Source organism: Panthera onca, chromosome A3 (assembly GCF_046562875.1).
Source record: "Panthera onca isolate mPanOnc1 chromosome A3, mPanOnc1 haplotype 2, whole genome shotgun sequence".
NCBI lineage: Eukaryota > Metazoa > Chordata > Mammalia > Carnivora > Felidae > Panthera > Panthera onca.
Genome location: NC_138341.1, coordinates 37,751,988 through 37,772,939, shown reverse-complemented (window position 1 = coordinate 37,772,939; position 20,952 = coordinate 37,751,988). Strand labels below are relative to the sequence as shown.

General features: G+C 47.1%; 1 protein-coding gene across 2 annotated transcripts in view; it reads right to left on the bottom strand.

Annotated features, from left to right (window-relative positions):
- Positions 1 to 2,125: 2,125 nt before the first annotated feature.
- Positions 2,126 to 20,952, bottom strand: part of CHCHD5 (coiled-coil-helix-coiled-coil-helix domain containing 5) — a 50,382-nt gene continuing 31,555 nt past the window's right edge. For both annotated transcript variants that reach the window (XR_013554728.2, XR_013554732.2), the window contains exon 6: positions 2,126 to 9,890. The gene's annotated coding sequence lies outside the window, so the exon portion shown is untranslated. The remainder of the gene's footprint in view (positions 9,891 to 20,952) is intronic.

Below are 20,952 nucleotides of genomic sequence, written 5' to 3'. Positions count from 1 at the left end.
TCCCCAAACTGAGCCAGCCAGATGCCCTGGGAATCGAACTTTTTTTTTTTTTTTTTTTTTTAGTTAGTTAATATACAGAGCAATATTGGTTTCAGAAGTAGAACTCAGTGATTTATCATTACATACAAAACCCAGTGCTCATCACAACAGGTGCCCTTTGTAACACCCATCAACCATCTAGCCCACCCCCCACCCATCTCCCTCCATCAACCCTCAGTTTGTTCTCTACCATTGAGAGTCTCTTGTGGTGGGAATTTAATTTTTTACCTGTGACCTTGGATAATGCCCCAACCATGATTTACAAAAACTTCAAATTTGTATGTAGGGCTCTTACCCTCCTGGGTAAGCCTGCCCTGAGGAAGGGTGGGGGAGGGGGGGGAGAAGTGGGGGCGTGGGAGTTATAGGGTAATATAGGATCTAGCCAGTTTTCACAGGAATGGTGCAGGTGCTGCCCAGCCTCCTTAGTCGGATTTTCAGGATGGTACCAGATTCCTGAAAGAAAAGACTCAGAAGGGAGGAGGGAGATTTTCGGAAGAGAGAAGGTTTACTTTAAAATCAAGCTTCACTGAAGCATTAGTGCAGCCATTTTTATTTTAGTTCAGCTTTATGCTTTTAGGAGGGTTCATAGGCAGAGCAAGTATCATTACCCTATCTTACAGGGATATGAAAGACCAAGAGCCCACAGCCAGATAGTAAGTAGGAGAGTAGGGCTGGAACACGGCAAGGTGGGCCCTGGCAGGCATTCAATGAATGAATAACTCAAAGGCCAATGTTCTTCCCTCTAGATTTAAACCAGAGAAGCTGTTTACAGGAGTGAGGCTTTCAGGCAGATAAGGGAGAGAAGAAAAAGAGAGTTACTTCACTTTCTAGGATGACCTCAATTAGAAAATATTTTATTCCATTGTCCCCATAAAAATTCATATTTGTCAGCCTCATGTTCTGACTAGTTCATAAATTGTGGTCACTGAAACTATCAAGCTGAACAATATGCACTCCTATTAAAAACCACACCATACAAAAACAAAAACAAAAACAAACAAAAAACACACCATGCAGATACTAAAAAAGAAAACCCAGGCCCAAAATGGAGTCACTTATGCTAAGCCAAGTCACCAAACTGGGGCTTAATCCTTAACCTAATGGCATTTATAACTTTCCCCAGAAATGTAGTCTTAACCAGTTAGTCAGGAATTTTCTGGTAAGCGCCAATGAGGTCATCTGTCACATGGGCCCTCTCTATCCCCCAAAGGAAGATGAGGTAATCCACCTAATAAGACCCTTGCTCTTACCCCAAGGGAAGATGACCTTGCTTCACAATATCCTTTCTTTTCTTTTGCTAATTGTTCCACACACCCTCACCCCAACACACATCCTTCCACCCTGTTTCTGCCTATAAAATCCTTCTGTAGTAAAACCTTGGATTGGGAGTAACTTGTTCTGCGAGCGTTCCACAAGACAAGCAAACATTTCTAATAAATTTTAACTTGATAAATGAGCAATGTCTTGCAGTTCGTGATGCGGAACGTCACATGAACACAACTGAGCCAATGGTTCTTGACATTCCCTCTGATATACAAGTGCTTTAGATTACAAGCATATTTCTGGAACGATTTATATTCACAAACCAAGGCTTTACTGTATTTTGTGCAGCTCCTTGGAGCTCTTTTCTATTTGCTAAATGTGATGCAGCCCAACTCATGAATTGTTGAACAAAGCCAGTTTGATCTTTACATTTATTTGGATGAATTTTTTAATGTTTATTTAGTGAGAAAGAGAGCACAAGTGGGGGAGGGGCAGAGAGAGAGAGAGAGAGAGAGAAAGAGAGAGAATCCCAAGCAGGCTCCACACTGTCAGTGCAGAGCCCGATGCTGGGATGGAACCACGAACTGTGAGATCATGACCCTGAGCTGAAATCAAGAGTCAGATGCTTAACTGACTGAGCCACCTAGCACCCCAGGTGAATATTTTTTTAAGTTTATTTATTTTTTTAGTAATCTCTACACCCAATATGGGGCTCAAACTCACAACCTCACAACCCCGAGATCAGAGATCAAGAATTGCATGCTCTTCTGACTGAACCAGCCAGGCACCCCAACTATGGGAGGGATGATATGAATTTGGGGGGTTTTTTAACATTTTTATTTATTCATTTATTTACTTATTTATTTTGTGTTTATTTATTTTGGGGAAGGGGGGAGGGGCAGAGAGAGGGGGAACAGAGGATCTGAAGCGAGCTCTGTATGGCAGGTGCCCCTGAATTTTGTTTTTTAACACAGAAGACTATCAAGTTAAAAGTGCCCCTCCTAGGGGCACCTGGGCGGCTCAGTCAGTTGAGTGTCTGACTTCAGTTCAGGTCAGGATCTCGTGGTTCATGAGTTTGAGCCCTGCGTTGGGCTCACTGCTCTCATCATGGAACCTGCTTCAGATCCTCTGTCCCCTTCTCTCTCTGCCCCTCCCCCAGTTGCGTGCGCACTTTCTCTCTCTCTCTCTCAAAAATAAATAAAACATTTTTTAAAAAGTGCCCCTCTTAGGACCCCAATTTTCTAATCTAACCCTCAAAATAACTACTATTACCAGTTCCTTCTGAATTCAAGTTGGATACATTAAATATGTACAGCTTTTTGTAGGTCAGTCATACTTCAATAAAGTCATTTTTTTAAAAACATTCCTGGGGTGCCTGGGTGGCTCAGTGGGTTAAACGTCCAGCTTCCGCCCAGGTCATGATCTCATGGTTCATGAGTTTGAGCCCCGCATCGGGTTGTCCGCTGTCAGCACAGAACCTGCTTCAGATCCTCTGTCCCCTCTCTCTCTGCCCCTTCCCTACTCACACTCTGTCTTTCTCAAAAATAATAAAATTTTTTTTAATTCCTTGTGATACACACAAACATGTAAGATATTTATATTTTTCTATAATATATAATATACATCATTTTTCTTCTTTTAATCGAATAAAATACTACCATGCACAATTATACAACTTGTTCTTTTCACTTAACATTGTCTTAGATACCTTTGCATGTCATTTTGCTTCTTTTAATATCTTTTATTTATTATTTTTATAATTAACTTGTTTTTTTTTTAATTTTTTAATGTTTATTTAGTTTTGAGACAGAGACAAAGCATGAACAGGGGAGGGGCAGAGAGAGAGGGAGATACAGAATCCGAAGTAGGCTCCAGGCTCTGAGCTATCAGCACAGAGCCCGACATGGGGCTCGAACTCACAGACCGTGAGATCATGACCTGAGCCGAAGTCGGCCGCTTAACCGACTGAGCCACCCAGGCGCCCCAACTTATTTGTTTTTGAGAGAGAGAGAAAGCAGGGAAGGGGAAGAGAGAGAGAATCCCAAGCAGGCTCTGCACTGTCAGCGCAGATCCCAATGCAAGGCTCAAACTCACAAACCATGAGATCATGACCTGAGACTAAGTCGGATGCTCAACCAATTGAGCCACCGAGGTGCCCTCTTTTAATATCTTTTAATATGTGTGTCTTAGTGTGGGTAGAATAAGCTGAGTCATAGGCTATGTGAATGTTTTCTTTTTTTCTTTCTTTTTTTTTTTTTTAAAGAGATAGAAGTTTATTGAATACAGATACAGTGCAAGAGAGCAGCGGGCAGGACAACAGAGGAGAGGCTGTCTGCCTTCATTTTCTATGATGTTGCCAAACTATACCAGGTATATGCCCAACCCAGCATATAAGAGAACATGCCAGTTTCAAGGCTCAGGATGTTTTAAATCTCCTTCAGATGACACGTCCCCAGATCACCATCAACACAACCTCCCTCTTAATGCTCAGTCAGAATGAAACCTTTCGATTCAGCCCCAGCAATGGGCTTTTCCCCCTTCCACTTTAGCCCCCCTCCTTTGGGCATCGGCCTCTTTCCCTTCACACCATCCCTCCCAGCCGAGATCTGTCTGTCTTTCCAGCCTGCACTCTCCAGAACAGTTCCCCCCACAGCCCAGCAGGGAGCAAGCCCCTCCTTCCCCTCGGGGTGTGTGTTTGCTTTTCTGGTGAGGTCATCCCCACAGCCACCTCCTTGCTTGTTGATGCTTCTACCTCCAACCAGGGCCTGCTGGCTTGGTGGTTGTCTTGTGCTCGGCGTAGGTGACCAGACTCTGAAGGGACGCAGACTTTGCCGCTAAAAGCTTTCAATCTGTAGTCACTCACCATTTCAGCAAAGGCTGGCTGGGAGCTTGCGGCCAAGAATTCTGATGATTAACCCAGTCCTCGCCCCCTCTTCCTCGTGGTTACCCCACTTTCACTTCCCGTCTGCCTGCTGGTGCCTACGCACCTAAAACAGGGGCCAGAGGCTTCACTACTCTGTGCAGCCCTCTGGATGGCATCCAGCTACGAGGTCTGCCAGGGCCCTGTGCTAGAGAAAAGAGAGGGAATCCATGGCAGAAGGGGAAAGGGTAACTGCTGGTGCTTTGGGTCCCAGTCCCGAGGGAAGAACCCCCTCACCATCCCTAGAGAGTGTCCAGTCTGGCCCCACCGACTTCTGTCTGCTGCCTAACCACAAGAATGTGGACCATGGACAGCGGAGGGGTCCCAGGACCTGGCACAAGATTGAGGGACAAGGACACACAGACGTTGCGAAATCCAAGATGAGCATCTCTGTCTACCTCCTCCACCTCTCCTGGGTCCTGTCTTCATTCTAGCCTTTCCCCTTGAGGGACTCAGTACCGTTCTCACTTCTATCTCCTTCCTTCTTCTTCTTTTTTCTTTTTTAAGTTTACTTATTTATTTTGAGACAGAGAGAGAGAGCACAGGCATGAGTGGGGGAGGGGCAGAGAGCGAGGGAGAGAGAAAGTCCCGAGCAGGCTCCATCCTGTCAGTGCAGAGCCCGACTCAGGGCTTGAACTCACAAACCGCAAGATCATGACCTAAGCCGAAATCAAGAATCAGAGGCCTAACCAACTGAGCTACCCAGGCACGCCACCTCTGTCACCTCTGTCTCCTAGATTTCCTTTTGCTCCTACGGTGACTTCTATCTGCTACATACTCCTTGACATAATGGTTTACACCTGCTACCTTCCTCTCCACCAGGTCTCCTTGACCCTGAAATAGGTCACCCCCTTCTCCACAGCAGCAGAAATCCCTGTCACCTCCTAGCTTCAACCTCCCGGCTTTTTTCTGCTCTGTGCTTCCTGAAGCTCCCACTGCGGATATTACTAACAGACCTCGATCTTCGCTTGTCTTCTCTGCCCACACCTGTGTACTCCCCACCTCTCCAATTCCACGTTAGTCTCCTTCTCTGGTTTCTCTTCCGCCACTCTCCCCGCGCTGCCCCACCTCATCTCCCTCAGGAGTCCCATCTAATCCACTGCAGCCCTAAATCACCACCTCCATCTCCTGGTCCTAAATGCCAGCTGCATATTTCTTTCATCAAATGTAACACATTTAAACCAAAATTTCTGTCAGCTTCTCACACCCCACCCCAAGCAGCTGCCTTCTTGTGACTTCCCTCTCAGTGACTAGAGCAGCATCTCTAAGATGCTCTGAAGCTTGAAGCCTGGCACCCTTTGGATCCTTCAACTCCCACTCTGCACCAGTATTTACATCTTCAAGATTACTCCCCAGTTCAGCTCCCACCCACATTACCTTTCCTGGATCGTCTTGTGCCTTCATCATCACTGCCCTGTGCAAACACCTCAGAGGTCCCGTGCTGCCTGAGCACCTTCTCCAGGCTGACTCCCCTGGCCTGTCCCCATCTGGGAGCATCCCTATCTCATCTCCATCGAGACCTCTCTCTTCCAACAAGTTGCCCCTGGCTTCTACACACCCTTTTCTTATGACCTCCGTGGGAAAAGATCTCTTCTGTAGACACAGCTCCAAAATACAGGTGTCTGCCCCACACATTGGGTCTGTCAGGCTCAGCCTCTTGGCCTGTGTATTTGTCTTGTTTTCCCAGCAATATCAGAAGCTCCCAGAACATCTTTGTATTTCTTTGTGCCTTCTAGGATGGGGTTGGTAAATTCATAAGCTCAGGGGGGAGACTAAGAAGGCAAATATATGAGGTAGAGAGGGAGAAAAGGGGGAGTATAACATAAAAGAGAGTGGGAGGGCCTGACTTGGCCAAAGAAAACCCATATTCAGGGTAAAAAGACCTGTGGGTCACCAGTTTGAGATCCTCAACCAGGTGCCTTGTCCTGGCCACTCTTCGATGAATACTTCTTTTTGGTTTGTTTGTTTGTTTGTTTGTTTGTTCTGAGAGAGAGAGAGAACACGCATACATGCACACAAGTGGGGGAGGGGCAGAGAAAGAGGGAGAGAGAGAATCCCAAGCGGCTCCACACCCAGCACAGAGCCCTACGTGGGGCTCGATCTCACAACCGTGAGATCAGAACCTGAGCTGAAATCAAGAGTCAGACATTTAACAGTCTGAGCCCCCAGGCACCCCATTCTACAAATACTTCTTTTTTTTAACTTTTTTAAATGTTTATTTGTTTTTGAGAGAGAGAGAATGCAAGCAGGGGAGGGGCAGAGAGGGAGACACAGAATCTGAAGCAGGCTCCAGGCCCTGAGCTGTTAGCACAGAGCCTGACGCGGGGCTCGAACTTCCATACCACAAGATTATGAGCTGAGCCAAAGTCCCGCGCCTAGCAGACGGATCCGATCCCCCGGGTGCTCCGTTCCATGACTACTTTGTGGTTGATTCCCCAACGGCAGCAGTGGGTCCCTCAGTGTCTGGCAAGCGAACAGGGTGACCTGATTTCCTTGGCCTGGAGTAGAAGGAGCAACGGGCCCCAGCAGCCCTAGGGTGTCACCTCTCTTCTCACCCACCCAGCTGTCCTGCACTTGCTGTCAGGTGCTGTCACTTGGCTCTAGCTTCCTGTGAGGTCTAACCTGCAGCGGCTTTTCTCACTCCCATACTAAAGAAAAAGCGGGCCTGCCCTCCCTGCTCATGACCCAATCAATGCCCACCAGACCAGCTGTACCCAGGGAGGCCCACCGGGCAGCATCTTTATCATCTGAAGCATTTGCTGAGCCTCATTTGCCTGCCTCCTTAGTTGGTGGAAGGACACAGGGCTGATAAGGGGTGGGGGTAGGGGTGGAGACAGAAGGACCAGGAGCAGAGGGCAAAGACTGGGAGAAAGAAGCAGTGGAGGAAACATCCGGAGCATGCAGAGACCCCATTTTGACAACTCCTAGGGCTTGCCTCTCATACCTGCTGCCCCTTCCTCTCTCAGCCTTCTAAGTCCAGCTGCTCACCCCTATTCCCAGCCTCCAGCCTCACTCAACTTCCAAGCAGACTTTAGGCCAGAAGAATCAGCTAAACCATTACTTTTAGGAAGTCTTTCACCTGCTCTCACTGCCTGCAGGACAAAATGCAGCCGGTTCCGGCTGGCTGAGGTTTTCCATGACAGGGCCCTCTAACCATGGCTTTATTTTCCACGGATTCACAAAGGGAAAACCCTACTCTGCCCAGTCTGACTCATCACCTCCATCTCCCTTCTGTGCACTGAAGCCAGTGTGCTTGTATGGTCACCTCACAACGTTACCAGCTTCAGGGTGCCTGGGTGGTTCAGTCAGTTAAGCGTCTGACTCTTGATTTCGGCTCCAGTCATGATCTTGCGGTTCGTGGGTTTGAGCTCCGGGTTGGGCTCTGCGCTGACAGTGCAGAGTCTGCTTGGGATTCCCTCTCTCCTCTCTCGGCTCTTCCCCAGTTTGTGCATGCAAGCTCACTCTCTCTCTCTCTCTCTCTCTCTAAAATAAATAAATAAGGGGCACCTGGGTCACTCAGTTGGTTAAGCATCTGACTCTTGATCTCAGCTCAGGTCATGATCTCGCGATTTGTGGATTCGAGCCCCACATCGTGCTCTGTGGTGATGGCACAGAGCCTGCTTGGGATTCTGTCTCTACCTCTCTCTCTCTCCCTCCCCCACTTGTGCTCGCTCTCTCTCTCTGAAATAAATTTAAATCAGTAAGTAAACTTAAAAAAACTTCAAAAATTATTAGCTTCATGAATGTTAGCTGTTGCCATGTATATCCCCTCCTTCCCTCCTCACAGAGGCTTGGGGAGCAGTATAGTTATCCACATTCTACAGATAAGAAGAAACTGGGTTCAGGAGTCCCTTCCCAAGACCACAGGGCTTGTGAATAAAGGTCTGAGCTCTGACCTTTGTCCTCTGCAGGCCAAGGCTTCTCACTTTACCTTGGTTACGTGGAAGAGGTAAGCTCGGGGGAATAAGGGCCAGGTCCTCTTTCCCGTGTGACAAATAATGCTCACGGTGGGTTACAGCTGGGGTGCATAACAGAAAGCAGAACTAGGCAAATAGTTAAGAGGAATTTGTCTTTGTTTAGTTTTTAACCTACAGAGTTGCTCAAATCCTTTTACAAGTTAAACTTCTTCCCTTGTGGTAGACATCACAATGCTATCCTGCTAGAAAGCATTCAATAAAGTTGAAAGAACAAAGACACAAAGGGAATGGGGCCCCGATGCAAGCAGAGACCGGCTGGAATGTTCTGGAATCAGATTCCAGGTTCCTTTCTGAGGTGTTGGTGTCTCTACAGAAGAGAGCTCTCGATGTTTGTTTTTTCTTTCTTTGTGAAAGTGTGGTCACCGCTATCGTAGGACAAGCAGAACAATAACTTATGTTTCCCAATGTCATGTTGTGATTTATGTGCTATTGATGTTTCATGATCTATGTCATTTCCAACAGTTACAAGAAAATTTTCCACCAGGACTATTAGCATGTTGGTATGACAGGGTTGGGGAGACACAACATTCACCACCCTCCTTCCCTGTATTCTGCTTACTCGCTCAGGATGAGAGGCACAGCAGAGAAGAGGCCCTAGGGTTGGATTAACTAGTGGGGGAGGGACTTCCGTCACCTTTGGGCTCTCAGTGCCCAGCCCTGAGTTGGTTGCCACCTGCCACTTAGTTTTTTTTTTTTAATGTTTATTTTGAGAGAGAGAGAGAGAGAGAGAGCCCGCACACAAGCAGGGGAAGGGCAGAGAGAAAGGGGGACAGAGGATCCATAGCAGGCTTTGCGCTGATGCAGGGCTTGAACTCAAGAACCGTAGACCATGACCTGAGATGAAATCAGAGGCTCAGCCGACTGAGACACCCAGGCGCCCCTCTAATTATTAGTTCTTTAGCAACTGCGGTCCCAGGAGCCTGCTTTCGAGTGCCAAAGTTCACCCTGAAGCTCGGGTTTATCGTCTTCATTTCTTAAATTATGGGGTTTCTATCCAAAGTGAAGAGATAACTGAGTTTTGTAAATTCCCTGTTGAATCCCAGCCACTGCTTCCTGCCTCTGGGCAGTACCTGCCCATCCTGCTCCAAAGTGGCTTGCCCTGGCCTGCTTCTCCCTCCTCAGCCCACGGCACCCCCTGACCCAGGCCACAATCTGGAAGAGATGGGTGCCTGCAGACCCCAAGAGAGAGCAGACATTCGTCTCTTCTCAACGCACCAAACCCTTGTTGACAGGGTTCCCCGGGCCAGGCTCCCTCCAGGAATTCAGTTGAGCGGCCAGCCATGTCAAAAAGACTTGCAATACGGTCTGGCGCGGTAACAGCAGTCACAGAGGTATGCACAAAATACAGCTGGGGCAGCAAGTGCAATGGGAGGAATTCTTTGCAAGGTGGGGATGGCTGTGTTCAGGAATGAAGGAAAGCTAGGAGGGACTGAACAGGAAAGCTGCCAAGGGCCGTTGGTGCCCCAAGCTGAGGTCCATCACATGGTCAATAAAGCCCACCTAGCCCTCTGCTTCATGATACGGCCGAGACCCTTATGGCCCACACATCAGAGCTGGCTGAGGCCCTCATTTGTTTACAGCTTAATCCTAATCGGATCCTGGTTTGGAAGGGAAGCTCTTCTCCTTTTAGCTTTACCAGCTTCTCTTTATACTTTAGGACTGCGGCTTTCCACCTGAGGTCCCAATGAGCACTTAAAAAAAAGAGAGAAATAAAAGAGAAAATATCAGAGTGCATCCAACATAGTAAGTATTATTTCTCGAACCTTCTGTTTCGGTTAGGTATGTGTGTGTGAGAGTCTGTGTAAACAGGGTCATGGTGTGAAAAGTATTTCTTACCGAGAGCTGTGGCTAAAAAGTGTATGAAACGTTGTTTTAAGGGAAATATCCATTCCTCAAATATTAAACGAACACTATCAAAAACCTTATCTTGTTCTAGTAAAGAAAAAAAGCAAGACTTGGGTCCCGCACTTAAGAGGCTCTGAGCCCGGCGGTGGGAAGACACACATGTCACCAGGACAGGATGTGCAAACCACACTGACAGAAGGGTGTGCACCCCCCTCCCAGTTCAGAGGAGGGAGCCACCGCTTCGCCTCAGGGCCCCATCTAGGAGATGGTGTGTGGCTGGTCCTGAAGAGCGGCTTCTGGGGGAGGAGAAGGGAAGTGGTGTTCCCGATTGGGGGAGGGTGTGAACACAGAGCAACGAGGGGGGCTGGTGTGGCCCCGGCCCAGGCTTGGGTGTGGGTGCGGGGAAGGGAACGGGGCAATGGTGACAGACAGCAATGAGAAGATCAGAAGGGGCTGGATGATGACTTGATCCTCTGAGAGACGTGGGATTAGTTCTGTTGTTTCAAAAGGGTACGGAGGGCAGCAATTTGAAAGCCACTGTTCAAGGATTTTTCAGGTCTTTCTGAATATTGGTGCTGATGAAGACCCTGGGGGCAGTTAACCAACTGATAGTCTGATAAAAATGTCCATATTTTGATTTTCTTCCTGTTTCTGCTTCGCTGGCCAGCTAGAGCTCAGCATTGGTGTCTGCCCACCAGGCTCAGCCTGCTTCCCTCCCTCCTCCTCTCCTTGCTTTCTCCTCTCATTTCCTCTCATTATCCCTGCTGAGCACTAAACCCTCCAGCTGGGGAGGGGACAGGAAGGGGAAGAAGTGCTTTCCCTTGACACCTCTCCTGGCACAGCCTGGGGGCTGCCCGCAAGTTGGCTTTAGACAGATCTGCAAGGCTACTGTCTGACTTTCAGCTCAGCCAAGGAACAGGGAGTGGCTCCTCTTTCTGCTTATAAATCTCCGCTGAGAAAGTAGACACGGAGAAGAGCAAAAGCAACCAAAGGAGCTAGCATTTTATTTCCCCTTTATGCAAAAAGAGTTTTTAATCTGTAGATCCAGCATATAGTGTCTATCTTTTCCAGTAATCTCTCTGAGCCCAGTAACCAGAAAGGGATGAGACAGATATCAAATATCAATATGCAGCTATGTACAAAAGGACTAACGTTTAGGGCCTGGGTATTCACCGACCTCATCCCAACCTCATTGTGGACACCTTACTCTCTTGATGTTCACCTTGACTTTGAACTCCAACAGATCTCCAAGAAAGTTATGTATGTGCCCGTCTATGTTGTCCATTCTTCTGCAAAAGCTGGTCTTCTCCTTGGCTCGCCACACACCAAGCCCCTTTCTGCACCTCTGCCCCCAGTGGGTTCTGTTGCCTGGAATTCCTTTGCCCCTTTTCCACACCTACCTGAGTCCTACCTATGAGGTTTGGTTCAAATCCCACACACATCCTCCAAGGAGCCAACCCACAAGGAATGCTCAGAATCCCTGAAACCTTTATGGCCCTTAAATCTTTGTGAATGATAAGGGACTCATTCATTTCCCTATTTTTATAGCCTCGTGGTGTTAAATGTTTATCACGAATGTTGTAGATTCTTGGAACCCAGGGGCTCTAACTCATACTTCTGTGCCTGGCACAGAGCTGAGTATATAATATGATCTCAGAACTGAGACCTCATACAAATCTGATACAAAATCTGAATTCAAGTCCCTGGGACCTTGGCAGCTCCCTGAATCCCAGTGAAGCATGACTTCCTCCCTTGTAAAACTAGGAGAGTAATAGTATCTACCACTCAGAGATGTTGCAGAGATTAAGTGAATTGCAGGGAAATGTTTAACACATTGTAAGGGATTAACTATTTTTAGTAGCGTCAAAGGAAATCGAAAGGAAATCAAAATTTCTTATTTGCTTATTTCTAAGTATATTCAGTTTTAGTGTTTTCCCCATCCTTGTGAGATTTGATTTCATTTATTTTGAGATGGAAAATATTAAAATGGTTCCAAAAGCCAAGTCAGAACAAGAAGATATTTCAGAGACCTGTCATCGGCCTTGTTCCCTCTGGCCTTTCCAACCTGTTCCATCCTCTGCCCTCCAGCTAACTAATGTCACTAGTTGGTGTTTTTTTACTTTTTCTCGACGTTTCCCTTGAATACATAGGTATATGCCCTTATTTCCTCCTCTCAAATAATATTATTTTTTTAAGTTTTATTTGAGAGAAAGAGAGAGACGGGGGGAGAGAGAGAGAGAGAGAGAGAGAGAGCGAGCGCATGCAAGCAGGGGAGGGGCAGAGAGAGAGGGAGAGAGCAAATCCCAAGCAGACTCAGCACTGTCAGTGCAGAAACCAATGCAGGGCTCGAACTCACTAACTGCAAGCCCATGCATGACCTGACCCAAAATCAAGGGTCGGACACTTAACCAGACTGAGCCACCCAGACGTCCCTCAAATGATATTCTTTTTATTAAAAAACATTTTTTAATGTTTATTATTGAGAGGGAGAGAGAGAGAGAGAGAGAGAGAGAGAGCAGAGGAGGGGCAGAGAGAGAGGGAGACACAGAAGTCGAAGCAGGCTCCAGGCTCTGAGCTGTCAGCACAGAGCCCGAGGCGGGGCTCGAACTCACAAACTGAGATCATGACCTGAGCCAAAGTCAACGCCAACTGACTGAGCCACCCAGGCGCCCCAAATGATACTCTTGAGACACTGTTCTTTTGAGATGGCATTCTCAGGACCGTAGTCACCTTTTGTACAGCTGCTTGGGGGGTGCTGCAAGTGGGTGCTCCATGACAGAGGGGATGGTCGTTCCTGCTCCTCACCTGGATTACTCAGGGAGAGAATGTTGGTGCTCTTCACGTGACTGCCTCTATCAAATACTTGCCCCAGGACCCAAAGGTGTCTCTATGACTGGTAATGGGGCCACAGCCCCATTCCTGTGACTCAGGAGACTGAGCCCTAACGCAGCATCCCCACCAAACCTGCCGATTCTCTTGGACAGGGTGACAGTGCCAGCTTGCCTGAGTAGAGCATACGATTGTATAAGACTGGATTTTTAAAAAAGTTTTCTAATGTTTATTCATTTTTGAGAGACAGAGTGTGAGTGGGGGAGGAGCAGAGAGAGAGGGAGACACAGAAATCAGAAGCAAACTCCAGGCTCTGAGCTGTCAGCACAGAGCCCAGTGCAGGGCTTGAACTCATGCACCGTGAAACCGTGACCTGAGCCGAAGTCAGGCACGTAACCGACTGAGCCACCCAGGCGCCCCTCCCGGTCCCCTGCTTCACACAATATGGGAAAACAACATTTTATGCTTCCAGTCGTTACTGCTCAGGGAGATTGGGGGAATCAGGGTTGAAAGTCTCTTGGGTACTTCTCCATAGGACCTCATTTCAAGGAGGAAAAAACCTGAGTAAATAAAAGTTCCCGGCAGTAGGGAGGTGGCCAGAGGAAGTGGAGCACCACAGCTGGAGGTATTCATTGGAAAAAGCAGTGGGAGGGAAGGATTCTGTCTTGGAGTCAAGCTGTCCGCAAGTCAGCTCAGAGGCTGTGACTCACTGCGAGGAAAAGGAGGGCCCTGTATCCTGGGGGAGGCTGCTTTCTCCAAACAGGAGATGGTGGCCAAGGAGGGAAATGAAGTAATCCAACATGAAGCAGCCGCAGGGCAGACAGAGCTGGAAGTCTAAGTCATCCCCAACTGTTGACCTTGATATTACCACGTGTCCCCACGGTGCAAACAACACGGAAGGGACCAGGATGGGGAGAAAGGGAATCGGGCCCTATCTCGCCCAAGTCTTTTTCCCTTTCTGGACCTCAGTTTCTCATATTTTTTTAAGAGGAAAGGGAGACCTGGCAGCCAGCGTCCCAGCTCAGCCAGTAGCCAGGTTTTCTGTTCCTCTCAGTGAGAAACCCAGTGAACCTAGGCGCTCTGGCACAGGTCTGTCTCCAGTTCGCACAGCCCCTGTCACCCCCCACCGGCTCATCCTGAGTCCATGAGACACATGCAGGCTCCCTGCCTGCCTTTGAAGTTATTGAAAATGGTAACTCCCAGACAAGCAGCTCCCAAGTCTCTTCCAGCTCTGGGGCCTAGGATTGTAGCCTCGGAAAAAAACAGATTTTGAACAGTGAGTAGAAACGGGGCAAGCAGCCTGCCCTGGGATGAGAAGGAAATGATCCTTCGTCCCAGGACCCTTGAGAGGGTGAATGTGGCAGAGTGCCAGGGCCGAGCATCTGCCGGGCAGAACAGACACAGCTTAGAATTCAAAACAGCCTTTTTTTTTTTTTTTTTTTTCTTTTGGTACAGCTTCCTGGTGCATCCTGTTTCTCTGGGGCTGCTGCTGCCAGCTCATGGGCATCATGCCCAAGCCTCAGTGGGCAGTGAGGGGGCTAGGTACCCATCTGTCCAGTTTCCTAAGCAGGTGGCTAGGAAAGTGGGGGCCGGGCTCTGGCTGCCCTCTGCTGGGCAAGTACAGACACTGCTGTGGGGTCAGAGGCAACAGAAAGATCCAGAGGGGAAAGAGGGGCTCCTCTCCTAGAGTCTGTGCACCTGTGAAGGGCAGTAGGCATCATCGAGGAGGTGTTCCGCTGTTCTGACACTTTCCCAGGGAAGGCTTGGTCTCCTTGGGTATCAGGGTCTCTTAATAGTTCTCCAGTAAGACAGTCTCAGGTCATATAAGTCTTCTGTATTTAGTCAAATCAAAATGATATTCTGACATAGGGTCTGGTACAATGATATTTTTTGTAATTTATTTTAAAATTTAAATTCATAATTTTTTAATTTTTTAAATTAGTTTATTTATTTTTGAGAAAGAGTGCACGAGCAGTGGAGGGGCAGACAGAGAGAGAGAGAGAGAGAGAGAGAGAGAGAATCCCAAGCAGGCTGCACTGTTAGTAGAGCCAAGCGTAGGGCTCGATCCCATGAACCTATGAGATCATGACCTGAGCTGAAATCAAGAGTCAGATGCTTTACCGACTGAGCCACACAGGCGCCCCCTGATAAATATTATTGAATAAATAATTAGGTCAGCAGTCACCTAGAAGGCAGGTAGAGACTGCTCCTGGCTTTGTTCAGAAGAACATTTATAGTTTATTGTCTCTCTTTCCGCAATTCTTCTAACAGACCTCTTGTCTGGATCTCCCGGTTCCAAGAGATCCTACCTAGTGATCTTGGTGATCCTACCTGGGCTTCCTCCTTTGGTCTCAGGGACCTCTAATTCCTTAACCTCACTCCCGGCGCCCCAGCCCAGGCCGCTTAGCAATCATGTGAGACCTAGTGCATAACTTTCTCTCCTTTCTCTCTAAGTATTTCCTTCTGTCTCCTTTCTCGACACCTGGATTCACATTTGGACTTTAGTTCATTGGACTTAGAGATATTCTCTCCTTCCAGAAGCAGCCACAGGCAATCTCTCTTTTCTCCATTAACTACTGGCTGTTACTTGACACTTGCAGCTAAGATGGGTGGGTGGGAAGGGCTAGAAACTTCTGGTTTCCAGGAGGGACCTCTGGGAACCGTCCGGATTAGTTTGGGGCAAGGCCAGGCTCAGGGAAGGGTTGAGGTGGGGCCTCAGGTCCAGGCCATGTGGCAGGATGCTCAGTAAGCACTGAGCTTTTCTTCAGGCCTGTCTGGGGCATTCTCACGCAGCCTCACACAATGATCTAACCATACCTAGTGTGTATGTGGTCCTTGTGGTTTTCACCATTTTGCCTATTTCTCTTACAACTTGATTTTCTTAATCAATAATAGGAATCTAGGGGCACCCGTCTGGCTCAGTTGTTAGAGCATGCAACTCTTGATCTCAGGGTCATGAGTTCAAGCCCCACATTGGGTGCAGAGTTTACTTAAAAAAATAATAATAATAGGGATCTAACTTATTTTTGGTTAGCTAAGTAAAATACATAATTTTAAAAGATAAACTGAGGCACATTAAAAATTAAGGGTTTATTTGAGCAAAAATCAACTAGAATCGGGAGACCCAGACAAGAGGTCTGTTAGAAGAATTTCAGAAAGAGAGACAATAAACTATAAATGTTCTCCTGAACAAAGCCAGGAGCAGTCTCTACCTGCCTTCAATCTAACATGTAGAAAGAAGCTCCGAGGAGCTATACAAAATGAAAGCCTTTTTTTTTTTTAATTTTTATTTATTTTTGAGAGAGAGAACATGCAAGTGGGGGAGGGACAGAGACGGGGGGGGGGGGGGGGCAGAGGATCTAAAGCAGGCTCCAAGAGGGCAGCAACGGGCCTGATATGGGGCTTGAACTCACAAACTGCAAGACCATGACCTGAGCCAAAGTCAAATGCTCAACCGACTAAGCCCCCCAGGTACCCCAAAATGAAAGACTTCTATAGCCAGATGGGAGCAGGAACAAGGATGAAAGTCATAGTAGGCAAAAAAAAAGTGGATTGGGTAGTGCAAGGTTATTTTCCCTTAGGGGTTGATGGGGTCTCCCAGGCAGACAGTTTAACTAGTGCTGACCGGGTGACTCCTGACTGGTTTAGTATTTCCTTTCTGGGAGAGGTGACAGTCTATCTAATCTTGGTTTCGTGACACAGCGCTCAGCATGAACAACTTTATTTGGGGACTATTGTGTTGTTTCTAACAATTGGTAGCAAAAATTCAAAGGCGAACCAGAGTCAGTGAAAATTATGCTCACTTCCACTTTTTCCCATTTCCCTTACCCACAGAAAGTCTGCTGCCATTTTCTTGTGGATCCTTATAGACATAGTATTATGGTGGTGCCTGGATGACTCAAGTTAAGCATCTGACTTCGGCTCTGGTAGTGATCTCGCGATTTGTGAGTTCCAGCTCCAAGTCAGGCTCTGTGCTGACAGATCAGAGCCTGGAGCCTGCTTTGGATTCTGTGTCTCCCTCTCTCTCTGCCCCTTCCTCTCTTTCTCTCTCTCTCTCAAGAATAAACATTAAAAAAATTAAAATAAAAGAAATAGTACTATGAGCATTCAGATGCATGTGTATGATCATTCATTCAACAGTACTTATTGAGCACCTGCTATGATCCATGCATTGTTCTTGCCCAAAACACACAAAAATTCTTGCTCTGAGAACTTACGCTCTGAAGAGGGGCAAAGGAGTCGGGCAATAAATGAGACAAATCAGTCAAATCTGTGATATGTTAGATGCTGATATGGGCAATGGGAAACACTTTAGTAGGGGCTGGGGCATGATCCCAAATGCCTTTCCTCTCTGCTGCCTCAGCTGCACCCTGAAAACCTGGGGCTGCTCCCTGCCCACTGAATCATGCCTCCACTGTGCTTCCTGGGGGGAGGGAGCGGGGGGGGGGGGGGAGGAGATTGCCCCGCGTGACTAGGAGGGGCTGTGGCAGGCCCTTGGGGTCAGATGGGGAGCATCCAAGGCATGTGTTGGCACACGGGCTGCTCATCTTCATTTATCCTGGGTCAAAGTTTATGAATATTTTTCTGGCTTTAATTAAATATTACCAGAATACTCTACATCAGTAGTTCTCAAAGTGTGGTCTGTGGACCAGCAGCATCAGGATCAGCATCATCTGGGAACTTGTCAGAAATGCAAATTATTTGGCTTCACCCCAATTCTACTGGATCGTAAACTAAGAGTAGAGTCCAGAAATCAGTGTTTTAGCTAGTCTTAATAGCTAAAGAAATGCTTTACCAACTCACATTCCTACAAGCTATGGTTACAACACACATTTTCTACAGTCTTAAGACTTTAAAAAATCTTTTCCAAATTAAATCCTAGACTAGGGGTACAGATTAGATGTTAAGTAAAAAGGTATTTTAAAAAAACTTATTTAATGTTTGTTTATTTTTGAGAGAGAGAGGCAGAAAGAGAGGGAAACACAGAATCTGAAGCAGGCTCCAAGCTCTGAGCTGTCAGCACAGAGCCCGATGTGGGGCTGGAACTCACGGACCGTGAGATCATGACATGAATCAAAGTCAGATGCTTAACCGACTGGGCCACCCAGGTGCCCCAAAGATATTTTTTAAAAGAAGTAAAAGATAACTCTTACAACTCAATTATTTGAAAATAAGGATCAAATCATCTGATTCTCTGGGCCTTAGTATCCAGTCTGTCATATAAGAATATCCATTCAACCTGATGATTGACCTAGTCCTAAATTTCTATCCCTAGATTCTATGTTGTTAAGAAACAACAAAAATTGGAAATAAATGAGAAATAATTAAAATGCATAAAGTGAGCTATTAAAATACTGATAGTCATACATATTTCTATTCTTCTTTATATTTTCCAGAAGAAGTAGAAGCCGATAGTATTGACGGATGTTAGGCTGTATTCTAGGCAGCGTGTAAAGCACTTGGTGTGTAATCTTATCACATCAGCACAAACAAGAAACAATCAGAAGAATATTTTTGGCTTTAATTTATGGATGAGCAAACAGGCTCAGGGAGTTTAAGGATTTTGCCCAATATACGCCTAGCAAAAGAGAGGATCAGGAATCAGGTGCTTTAATCTCAGTCTGTGCTCATTTTCCTGAAAGCCACATTTGTAGATACGGGTGCTTATCTGGGCCTAATCCCTGGAATACTGTGATTCTTTGGAGAGAGGATTAGAGGTCAGTATGAGGATAAGTGTTGGCCAGAGTCCATCTCACAGAAGGTCAAGTGGGATCCCAGATACATCGTGTGGTTATTTTGCCAGCCTTACTTCCCTTACCAGAGGAATAGGTCTATTATGGTAAGAATGGCCAAATTCCTTCCTTGAACAGGCCTCCTATAGCCAAGATAATACCTAAGAATTCTGTGCTTGTGGAACAGTGCAGAAATGAGTTCCATAAAGATTTGAAAGAGGCAGGACTAATGATTTTTACCGCATCTGCATTTACCTCCCATTTGGTGAGTGTAAAAGGCAAATGGTGGTGGGGAATGAAGGCAAGGGAACGCAAACATATTCTGGGTATGGATTTGCCTACGTGCCCACGGCACTTCTGTCAACACTGCTGTTCATAGATTTACAAACGCTTATTCAATTACAGTGGTGTCTCACAAATTATTTGGCCATGGGATACTATTTTATGACAAAAAATGTGGGCAGTAGGCCCAAATCACGAAATTCCCTGATGTTACCACATGCCATATCTCCTAGAAGCAGACAGCTTCCCAGAATGGTGTGACCGCCTACTGGAGTCTCAGCTGTAGTGGCAGAGTGAACACAATGACTTTAGGGTGCAGAGTAGACCTGTGGGTGCCTCCCCAAATCCCCCATCAGGACCAAGGTGGTCATTCCTCAAGCTGCCAGGGTTTTAACTGCTGGTAGCTCAGTGCTGAGTCCCCTTCCAAGAATGACCTTGGCCCACGGGCACAATTTCACCCCGAGTCATGCACCCTCCATGGTGTGGGGATACGCAGCGTTTCAAGCATGTGTAGAACTTCTCTTGATGGTAAGAAGCCCTGTGGGGAAAACGCTACAGTGAAGACAGGGCCAGGGGGAGCAGTACCCATGTGGGACCCACCAGGCGCCCCAGCCCAGGCCGGTGGTGTGGGTGAGGTAGTGCAGGACATGGGGAAGAGACCACCGCACTGATGGAAGAGCTGACACAGGCAGGAGTGCTTCTGACCACCTTCCTGTGGGCTGTCCGCCCTGCCCTCCCCCTCTGACCAGTTAGTCCCAGTAAGCCTTTGAAACTATAAAAGTCAGTGACTAACTGCTCTGCTGACTAGAGCCTCCAGGCATCAAAGGAGTCAGGTTGCTGCATAAAAATGTAGCCAGACATTCCCAGATGCGGCAACCCCAGAAGGAAAGTTTGGGCCAGCGCCTCCAGCTTCTTGGGGGCACTAGTCCACCAAGGTCTCTGAGGATGCCTGGGCCTGGTTCACAGATGGATCAGCCAAGTTAAAGACCAGTGGAATGTGCTTGGCCCCTGCAGCTGTGCAGCCACAGAAAACAACTGTTTAAAACTTTGCACGAAAAAGAGAACTCTTCCCAGTGAACAGAGTTGGAATCAGGCGTGCTTGTCCTGAATAAACCCTCCAAAATGTACCTTGCTATATCTTTATTGATTCATGGACAGTAGCCAATGGATTGCAGGGACTGGATATACCAATCATGTGACCATGAAAGGAGAGCAACCACCTGGGCTGGTGGGAAGGAATACCTTAGACCTCTTGGTTCCTGCCCACAGAACACCTGGCTTGTTCTGTCATCTTGGAGTAACCTTTGTACCACATAGTCCCCACTGCCTGTGCCCTAACTGCAGGACACCCATTCTAGTGGACACTTTAAGTTAAGGACTTTAAAAGTAGAGAATCTTTGCCCAACACATCAAAAAAATTAATTTTCAGGACACTTATGGTTCTACTTAGGCTTATCTTATTGCTGATCTCCCTCTTCCACCTAAATACACACACACACTTCCCTTGGATTGCTGAATCTGTCTCACCCTCTTGACCCTGCTGATAGATGCTTGAGAGTTCCTTCTTTGAACACTTTGGAAGTATTCTTCTAGAAAGTATTCTCTTATAGGTTCTTTCTGGTACTTAAATTTCCTTTACACGGCTAATCCCAACCCCCAGTCTTTTTTTTTTTTTTTTTTTTTTTTACATTTATTTATTATTTTTTGGAGAGAGCAAGGGAAAGGGGCAGAGAGAGGGGGACAGAGGTTCTGAAGTGGGCTTTGCACTGACAGCAGAGAGCCTGATGTGGGGTTTGAGCTCTCGAACCATGAGATCATGACCTGAGCTGGAGGACACCCAACTGTCACCTAGGTGCCCCTCCCAACACCCCGGTCTTGCAAGAATTAGACCTTGACCTCACATAAGTAAAATGCTGCTGCTGAGATGACTCAAACCTTCTATTAGCAGAATCTAAGTAGCCATGGGCAGGACACAGTATTGAGGTTGGGCTGGGCTACGATAGCTAATATACCTTTGCCCCAAGTGAATAGTACTGTTCACAGTTAATATCAGGTATATAATCAC